Raw genomic sequence first — 13,555 nt, 5'->3', positions numbered from 1 at the left:
TGTGACAGTGTAAACTGCAGTTTATGGTAGCAGAAAGGTATCAAAAACAATTAAACTGATATAAGCATATGTAAGAGTTAAGGCTTTATGTCACTGTAGTGGAAATGTTAGGATATTAACTTGAAAGAACTAGACCTTTTCTAATAGTAAAATAAAATAAAATAGGGCATTCACATCCTTGTCGACAGAAGGCACACAGTTATGCAAATGTGCAGAAAAGACAGAATGAAAATAATATACAAGCCTGTTGCAGATTACAAGTGGATGACCGGTCCCTGGTAATAGGAGACGTCTAGACCTTAGAAAGAAGTGTCCCAAATACAGTCATCTGCAATGGACACCAATCCAAAAATTTAGGATAATACAATTCAAATTCTCTTAATGGTGAAGGTGTCGCAGTAAAGGTGAAGCAAGTCGAGCAGGGGAAAATATCATAATGGGAGTCCTACTGCAGAGCAAATGTCTCTGCAATCCCAGAGGAGCTAATACTAAGCAGGGGAATGGCATTCATCAGCAGCCTCCATGATCCGCCATGTACTGGACACCTCCGCTAGCTCCACAGATCCCCCAGCGAGACAGCCAATGCAGAAGGGGAGATAAGGTGTGCAGAGAAGCCGGACAGCACCACGGAATCAGCAGCCTCTAAAAATGATGCAGCACAGGGTAGAACCTAAGCCAGAAATCGAAGGCATACAGGAGCAGGGTGTAGAGCAGGCAAGCAGCCCCAGCCATAGCAGGTGAAGCCAGCGGGAAGCAGCACTCCAAATAAGGATGGGGTCCAGCAGGTGCCGGGAACAATGATGAGCAGGTGAAATGACTGCGTTGGGGCAGGAGTCGGTGATAGACATTTCTTATTATACCATCTGCTGCCTTGATTTATTCTAAGAGAGTTATGCTAGTCACGTTTTCAAACAAGAAACGAATCAGATTTATAGATTTTACAGTAGTAATTTTGTGTACTTCAGTCAGTAAAGTTTCTAGGAGTCTGGGTGCCTCTGGCAAAATGAAGGACTTGACTTACTAAAACTTCTACTCAGCTTAGTAGCTCTAAATTTCTGGACCACAGCATCATGAAGTCTCCATGGCAGTGTTCAGAGCAAAAGGCAAGGCTGAGGTAATTATCATTGTGTTAAGGTGGGTACACATCTGAAAGATATATCTGCAGATCAAGTGATCTGCAGATATATCTTTAGATGATGGTCATTCATACACACTGAACGGCCATCATCTATCCGGCAGCATGGCTGCCTCCCTCCCCATAGCTGGCGCTGTGTGTGTACGGGCAATTGCCGATGGACAGATATGTCTGCAGACATATCTGTCCATCGGCTGTGCAGCACAGTCAATGCGATATGTCTGTGAACGACGCAGTTCACAGACATGTCTTCTGTACACACTGGCCGATGGCCAGTAGATATATTGGCTGATCAATAGTCGGTAGTGTTGCCCCAGGGGTTACAATCTGTGGGTGGCTGAACTGTTTGGGGCCCCCCTTTGATCAATTCCTTTGCACTTGTTCCTCACTACAAGAGAAATGTACAAGTTCAATTCATCCCTCATAGCCAGTCTCCTATTGGTTTAAAGTGGATTTATATCTCAGTTCTAAAGTCTGAAAATCACCTTTAATTTGGGTAATTTGGAATCCTCTGTCTCTTTGAAGTGTTAAGCCTCACTAATAAAGACCCCAGTCATAACAGCCTTGTGCACTTAGACTGTACACGGAGTATACTTCAGTTGCCTAATTTAGTGCAAAGTCTGGCTCATTTTCAATATTTTGGTTACCACAGTTGGGCTATTGATCAGAATATCATTCAATCCTCAATAAAGTGAATTGGTTCATTTAGAAAGTCAGATAAGTCAGCAATCAGTAGTGAGTGGTCGGAGATTGCATTTTATTACATTTTGTTACTTCAATATTTATTCAAAAGGCTGCTGTCCAATAACAAATAGTCTAACTTGAAATAGTTTGTATGAAATTGAAAATAATAATAGTATTTGTTTGTCCCATTGGGTTCTGGTATATCTAAATATCCTCTAGTCTGCGGGTATAGCATAGCTTTCTTAATGTAAGTTTTAAGTCTAGTCTCCTCCGAGCTTTAGCAAAAGATGGATAATGAGATATACAGGTAGTGGAATCTGCTATTAGGTAAAGTTCTTTATCTACAATTAAGATGGGCCTGTCTTCTTTCTACAATAACATTAGAGTTATCAAAGAAAACTTACCTGTCCAGTATTAGAAACAAACATTAGCTGATGTAGAGTACATGCCCTCAACTGATCCTACCATAATCACAATCCTCCCATCTGACTCTGCGTAACAGTTATTTATACCCCTTTTACACCAAAGTCGACCCGGGATTTGGAACACGTTTCCAACCCGGATCAGACCTGGGACAGATCCCTTTTTACACTGCGGCATAGCCCAGGTCGGCACTGTTCACATCGGAGCCGGGTCAGCACTGACCCGGCTCTCCGGTGCAGGTGAGCAGCGCTTCTTACTCTCACTCCCCCTCCGTGACCTCCTTACCTTACTCTGAAGCGGTCCAGAGGCAGGGAGGGTGGGTGCTGCTACATTCTGGTCGGCCCGACAGTGGACGCTTAGATATGATGTCATCTCCAAGCGCCACTGAAGCCGGCCAATCAGGATCGACCCGTTTAACAGAGCAATCAGAGTCTACTTAACATTTAACTAGCACCTTCTAGAAGATAATAGCTAGAATCTAATTTCAGCTCGAAAGTGAGTAATACTTTTTTGAGAGAGTCATGGCAAAACCACTTCTGCAAAGAAGTCATTGATACATTGTTCAGATAGGGTAGGGGGAGCATCATGATGAGAGGGAAAATTGTATAAACTGGAGTAGTACTTGTGAAATTCATTACTAATAATATGCGGGTCACAAGCAAGATGTCTTGATGGTTAGAAGGTTCTGGCTGGATCTGAGTTTGGAAGCTAAAATCTTGTCAGGTTCATCTCCTTTCATAGAAGTTTTTATTCAGTCATTTTAGTTTATGGGCAGTTTGCTTAAGTTTAGTTCCCCTTTGATGGCCCTAATGCTCCATTCGATGACTGTTTATGCTGGGTTTCAAATTTCTTGTAGCTGCTTAGTAAGATCTGTAACCTTAACTAGATTTGATATATTCTCTAGTAAGGTGTTCCTGCACTTTCCAAGAGTCATACAAGTGAAGCAATTGTGAAAGATCATTGAGAGTGATATCACAGAAATATGTGGATGTACATGTCTCTTCAACAATTCACGAATATATGCATGCTTATGTATTTTATTATTTCCTGCATTGCAATTAAGAGCATATAGAAATTATTGATATTATATTTGTATAGTTGCGTGAGTTGCAGAAGGCCGCATTTGTCGAATGGCCTCAGGTTGCAGAAGGCCTTCCCTTTCTCTCTAAAGTAAACAAGTGATGCAACAGCCATTTTGTTTACTATTTTAGCTAAAGGTATGTTAAATGATGTATTAAAAAGTATAGATATTAGCGTTTATTTTTATGCAGGTGTTATTAACTGCAGAGATATGTATAGGTTAAACTGCTATATCCAATGTGTTAGCAATAAGAATTATGAGTTTAAAATGTGTCAGTTTGAGTGTGTGCAGAATAGTAGACAGCAAGTCTTAGGAATTTTATAAACAAAAAGCGTTACATCAAGATAGCATTTGTCTGCAATAAGCAGCTGAAGGCTAAAGGGGCAATTATATTACAATTCTATATGGGAACAAAAAGATAACACAGAATAGGGTCAATATTATGGTTAAGACACCCATAACCATTTAAGGCCTAGCACGTCCGAATATTAATTGAATTAATATTCCCCATTGAGTTAACTGGAGATATAGCCAAAATTATAGTATAAAACTCACCAGAGAAGGAAGTCAGAGAACAGAGAAGAGAGCACACAACGAGGATCTGGGGGTGCTGGTGCTGTACGTTTGTTAAATTTGGCTAGCTGCTATTCTGCACTGGGTGTCACAAATTTATTTTGTAAGTATTCCCTACTGCTGCTGATATAACCTATGTTTTTGTTGTGAGTCTGCACTGGCAAAATACATGTATAATTAAGCTTTCTTTAAGTAAAAGCATTGTCATTTATTTTAGAATCTGTATTTGTGTGAATTATTTCATTATCTTTTAAAATAAGTAAGGTTTGTAAGTAATCAAGAAAATATTGCATTATCATGAGCCTTGGAGTTCTGGGCATCCAATCTGTTATGAGGAGGGGGCCACAGAGGAAGATCTATTCATAGCAGGAACCAGAATTGAATTGAAGCCAAAATTAATTATTCCTTCCTCGATGATGATAGCTTATGATCCAAAGGAGGAAAAATATACTTGAGGACTTTGATTGGAGACATACAGTACATGTATATAGTCACTAGAGTTCAAAGAAGGTTATTAAGCTTACCCACTAGAACCAAATACCTTCTCTCCTGAGCTCTACCGAAGACAAGCAGCTTAAAAGTAGTATGGGCAGCTGTATGCACCGTGTATAACTTTTTAAAAGTATAGGACAATAGCAATGCTGACAAATGCCTCAAACAGCTTAAAACAAGTCATAACCCTCAAAAACACTTTTAAAATGTTTTGTAAATGAATTTAAAAAGTTGCATGTTTTCCTCTCTGTCAAGTACGCAAGGTTTTGGTGTAAACAAGGGCATAGTAGCGATTCCAGTTGAGACAATTTTTCTTTAAAATACTGACATCAAAAACTTTTAAGACTAGTTTTACCTTTATTAAAAAAAAAAAAAAAACATGAATACAAATCTCCATTTCCATTTTGAAGTAGCTTGTTTTTTTTCTTAAGTTTTGAAATTATTGCAGCCTCTATAAAAGATGGAAACAAATTAAATGTAAAAAAAAGTAAAAAACCTTTCAGGCATCCAGTATACAAGAAAGTACCTATAAAATAAACCACTACCTTCAGCAGCTATCAAAGGCTGCAGCCCTCCTCCTATTTACCGAAAAACAACACTATAAAAAGAGCAATAAATGGTATTGTGTTGTAAAAATGTACCATAAAATGTTAAACTGTGTTCATGAAGCCTAACAACTGAACTATAACAATAACATTATTAATTAATTTTATTTTTATACTAAAAAAGTTATTAAAACTACAACATACCATAAAAAGTCAAATACTGTGATATAAATATCAAGATACAATAAATTGTTAATCTATACAGATATATTATCAATGGCGTATCTATAATAGGTGCAAAGTGTGCAGGACACACCGCATACCCTGCACCCATGTATAGTTATACTTCCCTCCTATCAGTCTCCAGAGTGCTGCTCTGTAGAGATGTCCCCATAAATAAGGCGCGGTCGCCATTTTCCCAGAGACCGGCACATGCGCAAGAGATTCTGGCACCAAGCCAGAATCTACTGTGTTGCCAGAGAGAAGGGGGCCCACATAGAGACTGCACACGGGCCTGCTCCTCTCTTAAAACACCCTTGGATACTATTAATGATTTCCCCTGATATTTATATTATACTAGTTGAAGTACCCATTAAGTATCATTCATAGTATCCAAAACCTAAACCCCCTGGTATGTTTTCTTGGATCCAATGTTATCAGTCTGTGAAGTTTTCGTCCAAAACTCTGAATCCATCGAGTGGAAGGCCCAGAACAGGCTCCCCGTGTCAATGTTCTGTCCAACGTACACCAACGGGAGGTCCAACCAGGACCCTAACCCCCCTAAAACATTGCCAGGATCCAACTGGACCACCTCGCGTTGGTTTCATCTCAGTTGGTGCAGGGGAGTCCGAATGTATAACCGCACAGACAGACGAACAAACAAATAAACAATATAAGATGATACTGTATGAATGTTTGAACTTATATATTTTTTCACTGCATTGAATGTCATTAATTTGCTATATGTAAAGAACTCTAATACTCATGTAAAGCACATACTGGAGTTGTCTTTATGTGAGATATAATGCAATACAGTACTTCATTCACGCTAAAGCATGAAATTAATAAGAGGGTTCATCCCTGTGCATGTCTAGTAGGGCTCAGTATTACAGTCAGTTCCTCTCTCGAGACTCTGAACAATAGATTTGGTTGTTCTTTTTGACATGCAATAGAGAAGGTATAAGCTTTTTGGGACTTGTATCCCACACAGTAAATTTCACATCTGCTCTAAGCAATATTTCTTTTTTATTTATCTTGGAATTATATGTCAAGAAAAAATGCATTTACCATAAACATTGTGACTGCAATTCTTTGTAATTTGTGTGGTGCTAATTACTACAGTACTCAACTACATTCATGCTTTAGAAATATTCTGCATTGCATCTGCAAATTCCTTGCTGAGCTTATACTATCTGAGAATCGCTAGCACCTGGCTCCTGGCATCATTTTTGTCGGGTGCCTGTGATGTTTCTCCGTCCCCTCTGTAAATTCCTGAAATCCCAAACATGTCCTTACTGCACAAGTGCTGTCCCCTGCTCGGAACCATCAAAAACAAGAAGATCATTTTGCTGTGTGGTCTCCATTTCTTGTAGGTGCTGCAATAAACCACTATCACTTGTATATGAGACATTATGGCCACCCTTAAGTTGTTGCACTATGCTGTTCATGTGTGATTTAATAATAATCTCCACTTTGTGCAATAATTCTATTTTTGACACTAGAAATACTAATTCCAGTTGTTCTGTGCTGAAGATATTAAATAACTAACAGCTGTCTAACCATGTAAATTGGGATTTTCATCTGTTAGTGCTCAGACCTTGCTACTATAGAGCTTCCATCACCATGTCCAGGCATTGCTATTACTCAGCTCCAGTTCACTAATCTAAAATCAGAACTGGATTAACTGTTAAGCAAAATAAGCATATGCTTGGGGTATCAAGGGATTGGGGGCACCACAGAATTTTCCATTGCCAGATTTAGAGGACCATATAGTGCAAAACTGCAAATGATGCAGCTGAACCAGGTTAATGACATAGATTAATCTTGTGAATACAAAATTGGAATCTGGTAACTGGCAAACTGCAACTTGGTCCACTGAGGCTCAGGTGATCATGTTTGTCTTGGTCATGTTGGCTGCCCATTCACCTGTCCACTGAGAGTGAGTGCAGCAGCACTCAGTAGAGTGTTGCTAGAAGATCTCCATATTTGAAAGTTTTTATAGGTCTTGGAATTTTGGAGACAACTTTTCTTTGGAGGTTTTTCTGGTCAGCAAAATATATATGGGGGCACCAAAATCAGTTTTCTTTAATGTTATCTGAATGATGTGCCTAATGATGTGAAAATTTCATTATTAATGTTTTATGACTTGGATAAATTACATACATTACAAGTGCTTGATCCCACTCTACAATGGGAAGTGGACTACTCTGGCTTCATAATTTTTTTGCTAATTTGTTTTTATAATTGATCATTGCTTCTATACTATACCTCCTTCTTCACTTTCATTAATATCAATAGTTATAATGGAGATATATGTTGCAGCAACATGACTTGTTGCAGATTGTGATGAGTGAAATTACTAAATGCATACAGGCAGAATTGTGCACAGATGTATTGTGACAAGATGGTGTCTGTTTCTCCTGTTTGTCTCCTTCCTAGAATGCTGAGGAAATGCTGATACAGCTATTTTTTGCAGTACAATATGTTTTATTTTCTTTTATCTCATCTGTATTCCTGAGAAAGATTGCACCTGTTTTTTCAATGTTATGCTTGTTAAGACTGATCATACTAGTTCATTGTACTTTATATGAGGTTGGCTCAATAAGTATGGCAACAAGACTTATAAATTCCTAATGATCTATATACCTAAATGTCGCTGTTTAGCGTAGTGCACGCATATGACATAATCACTTTCCAGACTTTGAGTGTGGTTCCAAATCACAAAAGTTATTATTCACATGAAAAGCATTTAGTTACACGCTGTGATCTAAGTACAATTAGCGCAAAACTTTATACATAAACAAGGTATAGTCGATACATTACGCAAGCGCACCGGTCCCAGTTACAGTCATCAATCCAGAGGTCTGTGGTCATCCAAGAGAATGGCTACTAACTGGGACAGGGACACAGGCTATATACCCTAACAGATCATGATAACAACAATGTAGACAGACAAACATAATTCCATTGTTCTTGCTCTTGGTCTTTGTAGTACGCTGTAGTTCATAGGACAGTTCACTAGGGGTATGCCCAATTCTCCAGATTACATTGTTGTTCTTTAATTGATTTAAATTAGATAGAGACACTACATTACAGTGTATACATTCTAACCAATAATTTTCTATATTCCATAACTATCAAACGCAAGATGCGACTCCCTCGCTGATAGGTTCAGATATCTGGAAATAAACAGTGTGTCAGTTTAGTACCAAACATGCCATGTCTATCATGTTGTATACTATTAATATTAAATACATGTATTTTACATCATAATTAATAACTTTAATATAAACCATAATGTGCAGGAACCTTTTATGAGTACGTGTATATTTATGATTATATGTAAGTATGCGTTGTGTGTCTTCATGCAGCGAAAAAAGGTGCGCTGTGTGCAGGGTTTGTTTTACAGCCCAAACATGCGCTGTGTGTGTGTTTCTATTTACAAATGTAACTGTATATATATATATATATATGTGTGCACGTATTGTGGATACCCATGTGATTGTTTAAGTGTATATATATATATATGTGTGCACGCATTGTGGATACCCATGTGATTGTTTAAGTGTATATATATATATATATATATATACACACATATATATATATATACATATATACATATATTTACGGTATATATCTATATATATCTATACATATATATCCTCAAACGGATTATTATTTATTTTACTTCTGTCTGAACTAAAAGAATGACAGACAATTTGGTTTTGTTTTGTTCATAAATGGAGCAAGCTTTGGCAAACAATCTGATAATTTTAACAAAAGGCTCTCCTAATACAACTGTTAGTTCTACTTAACTACATCAGCATTGGATACAAGGCCTACATTTGTTAACAATAGCTACACATCTAGCAATTGTTTATAAATCCACATTCAGGACACTTCAATTGTTCATATCAGTGTCTGGGTTACAATTCAATTGCCACAGACATACTGTGTATATATTTGAAGTAAACCCTCACAGTATCAATTGTGTATTCTTGATTATTTGTCACAGGCATGTATACAAGACAAGTCTGTCATCACTGGATATATGAAGTCTTTAAATATATATATTTATATGTGTATCCATGCGTATTGGGTATGATAGGATTTTAAACAGTATGCAGTGGTAATGTGATCGCACAATGCTAATAATAGCATATTAGCATCACACACCATGGTTTCATGCTGACGACGCAAGATGGCATCATCAGAGGCAACCTAAAATGGCATCGCTCGATATTAATTTTAAGATCTGGTCTCAGCCAATCATCTGGCTTTGACAGACTTCTCATGTGTGTAACGTTCTCTTTTTTTTCTAATTTCCCACCAGGCCAGAGCAGATAGAACACTGCTTCTCGTCATGGCCATTAGACTGCGCCTCATATCAGTCATACTGTCCCAACATCAGCTGTAAGATGGCAGGGCTGATGTGAACATGGTCAAACATTGAGGTGCGTAGTGTGCTCAGATTTCTGCGTCTAAAGGGCACATCAGCAGCTGAAATTATCGCCAACTTATCGAGGTGTACGGTGATAAAGTCATGTCACAAGGACAGGTTTGGGTTTGGTGCACTGCCTTTGATAATGGCAGGACAGACGTTGAAGATGAGCAGTGATCCGCCCGGCCAAGCACGTCCACCACAGATGACAGTTTGTGCTGCATTGAAGGTGTGATTCAGGAGGACAGACATATTTGAGTTAGTGATATTGCTGATGAACTGAACATCTCAGTGAGTACTGTGCACAACATTGCTCATGAGCAATTGGGGTACAGGAAAAAGTGTTCATGCTGGGTACTGAAGCAACTCACAAAAGTTCACAAAAGCAACACTATGGGCTTGTCTCTCATGCACTTGACATGGTACCAGGACGAGGGAGTGCAGTTCCTGCTGAGTATTATTACAGATGCAGAAACGTGGGTGTATCATGTGACACCAGAGATGAAGCAAGCATCCATGACATGGAAACACACATCGTCCCCACCATCAGAGATATTACAAACAACTCCATCAGTAAAGAAGGTCATGGCGACCATGTTTTGGGCCCACAAGGAGGTGCTTCTTATTGATTTCCTCACCAAGAGAGATACTGTGAATGCTGACCGCTATTGAGATTCATTGAGCTGGTTGAGGAGGGCAATTCATTGAAAATGAACTAGGTTGGTGCAAACAGGCGTTGTATTGCTGCACGATAATGCCAGGCTGCTCTCTTGTCACTGATTTCTTCTATGCCGGGATAGATGCCTTTGTGTACCATTGGAACAAATGCTTAGACAAGTATGTGGAAAAATAATCTGTACCAAAGTCATACTATTGATTATACGTATATGTACGAGTGAAATAAATTTATGCACTGAGAGGTCTTGTTACCTTATTTATTGAACTACCCTCGTATATGGAATCTTACAGAGTGCTTAGCTATTCTCTGTCATGGACTATGTGATGTGCCTGAGGCCTAATTTGATGCTTTAACCACCTCTTTGCCACGAAGGGGAGACGCAATTCAGTTTCCAGTAACAGGGCTCCTTGGCTTGTATGATCTATATCTTATTTGACATATATGCTTTCTACTCACTTAAACTAAGTATGTAAGCAAGGCCAGATTAACAAAGAGATCAATGGAGCTACTGTTCCATGCCGCCACATAAAAATAGGCCCTATCATCATGTAAGCATGATGATGACCAGCTGACTAGCTGGCCACACACTAGCCCATAAATCATAAGTATTACAATTTTATTTGTATTTTTTATCCCTCAAAATTATGAAAATTTTCTATATTTATTTATTTGGTTAGACAGTGAAGCTGCTAGTGCATGGAACTGGCCACACCCACAGAGCACTGGTCACAGCTCCTCCTCAGTATAGGCCTTTGAGCATTTTCAGCCCCAGGCCCAAGTGGCCCCTAATCTGGCCCTCTATATCAGTATATCAGCTTTCAATATTTTTTTAAACATTTATTATTCCTATGTCCACCATTTTTATTTATCCTGCAACCCGAACAAACAAAGGGTATGTAATACCACTTGAATCCTACACACTACAAATTTGAAGCTCAAAACTCATAGGCCAGGCATATAAAATGATGCAAAACTTTATCTCCAAGCTTCCACGATGAGTTGTTTAATTACAAAATAAGTAGGTCAAGTGAGCAGGTACATGACATTAATTTTAAAAAGTTGATTTAACAAGGCGTGTTGGAATCGGTATGACATGCCGCCGGACCTAAGCCCGGCGGATGTAATACCGACGCCGGAAGACAGAAGAGTGAAGATCCGACAGGGTGAGTATTTTAACTATTTTTAACCCTCTCCCCCCCTAACCCTCCTAAACCTAACCCCCCCTACACGCACCCTAAACCTAACCCTCCCAGGGGGTGCCTAACCCTACCCTCCTCCTCTAGTGCCTAACCCTAACCTCCCCCCAGGGGTGTCTAAACCTTACCCCCCCTACCCGCACCCTAAACCTCCCGGGGGGGTGCCTAATCCTAACCTACCTCGGGGGGGTGCCTAACCCTAAATCCCCCCAGGGGTCCCTAAACCTAACTCCCCCATCCTCGGACTATGTGTTTTACTTATACGTCGCGGTTGATCAGGATGGCGGGGGTCAGAGTGTGCCGGTGTCGGGATTAATATAGGCATCAGTATTTCGACACCTGTATTAAATCCCTTGCTGGGATTACGCTGTCAGGAAGCCGGTGGTCAGCATTTTGACCGCCAGCTTCCTGACCGCATACCATATGGGAAACTTATTGATGCACATACACACCAAGCACCTTTTTACTTATGATCTGCATATTTTTGGATATATTCTTTTGTAGTTTGCTAAACTGTAGATGATCAAAAATAGTACACATTATTATTATTATTATTATTATTATTATTATTATTATTATTATATGTTTAAAGAGTAAGATACACAGGGATACATGAGATACAAAATAGAAAAACCTTCCTTGATCCCCAGGGTATCACTTCCTGGCAACTATAGAACAACAAAGCTCGGAAAGACACATAACTAGCTTAACGCAAGAGCACAGTCATCAGTAACAGTTAAGGCAATAACTGAAACTTGCAAATTTGTGTTTTAGCTTTTATCTTTGGTAATGTTAAAATTTTTTCACCATTGCATCTAAAAAAAAAGTTTTGGTGTATTAAGTGATGGCTCATCGAGATTGTGGACCTCATTCAGAGTCGGTCGTTGTGGCCGCACGGTCGTAAGGGAAAAGGGGCCGGATAAGCAAATGATGCACTCGCAAGTTGCGTCCTTAAGATCGGATCGTTAGCTGGCCGACCAAGGGGAGGATGCGGCCGTAAGACAAAAAATAGGCCCCCTTCTCGTACGCATTACATGTCATCTCTGGCCATATAAGGATTAATCGAGACCATCGGTAACCATCGGAACTGGTCGTAGAGCTTAAGGTTGACCATACCCTCTTTTAAGCACTACGATCAGGTCAGTGTACAAATCACCCATGTCACGTGTGCCATGACACTACTTTGTTAATTATGCACTCCCATAACGCCGTTCGCATAATTAGGCACGCCTGCATTCGGATCTCCACTCCCCCGTTTTCAAGCACCTTACCCTGTTACCACCCACAAACGCCTCATTCTGTCACTCAAACTACCGACCTGGCTGTGTTCAAGGAGAGAGAAATTTCTGATCATAGCAGCTAGTTTGCGCACGCGCACTGCGAACTTTACGCATGTGCAGTTTAGCGGACATCGGTGGCGTACAACCGTGCGGCCGCAACAACCGACTCTGAATGAGGTCCTGTATTCTTTAGCATATGTCTGGCAAATATTGTTATCCATAGATGAGATTAGTAGGTTATGAATATACTTTCCCCACAGTACTTCCGTATGTTCCAACCTGTACGCCTTTGTTATACAGTAGGTGCTCTGAACAATTGTAGTTTGATAATAATGCTTTCTATTACTATTACTGATTATGAGCCTGATTCAGATTCGGGAATAGAGTAAGACAGAGCAATAACTGTGCACCTTGGTAACACCATGTTGCACTGCAGGTGGGGCAGATGTAAAATGTTCAGCGAGATTTAGATTTGGGAGGGGTTTGTCCTAGCTAAAATCTAAATTGCAGTGCAAAAACAAAGCTGTCCAGCATTTGTGGGCAGCCAGTATTTACCCCACATGCAAAAACAAATGTATGTATTTGCACCACTTGCATTGTTCAGGTGCACAGTTATACCCCTTTCTCGCCACCATTTCAACCTGGGTTAACCCAGGTCACAGCTCGGTGTGAAAGGGCAAAACACCCAGGTCCAGTGACCCAGCAATCCAACCCGGGTAGCTTGCAGGGTTGGACATGGGAAGGACTTGAATTAAGGGGCAGTGTGTATGAGTAAGCTGGGTTATCTGACTCGTGTCCTGTTTA

The sequence above is a fragment of the Taudactylus pleione genome, unplaced genomic scaffold, assembly GCF_031769625.1.
Source record: "Taudactylus pleione unplaced genomic scaffold, aTauple2 ptg000077l, whole genome shotgun sequence".
Classification (NCBI taxonomy): Eukaryota; Metazoa; Chordata; class Amphibia; order Anura; family Myobatrachidae; genus Taudactylus; species Taudactylus pleione.
Note: the sequence above shows the minus strand (reverse complement) of the source record.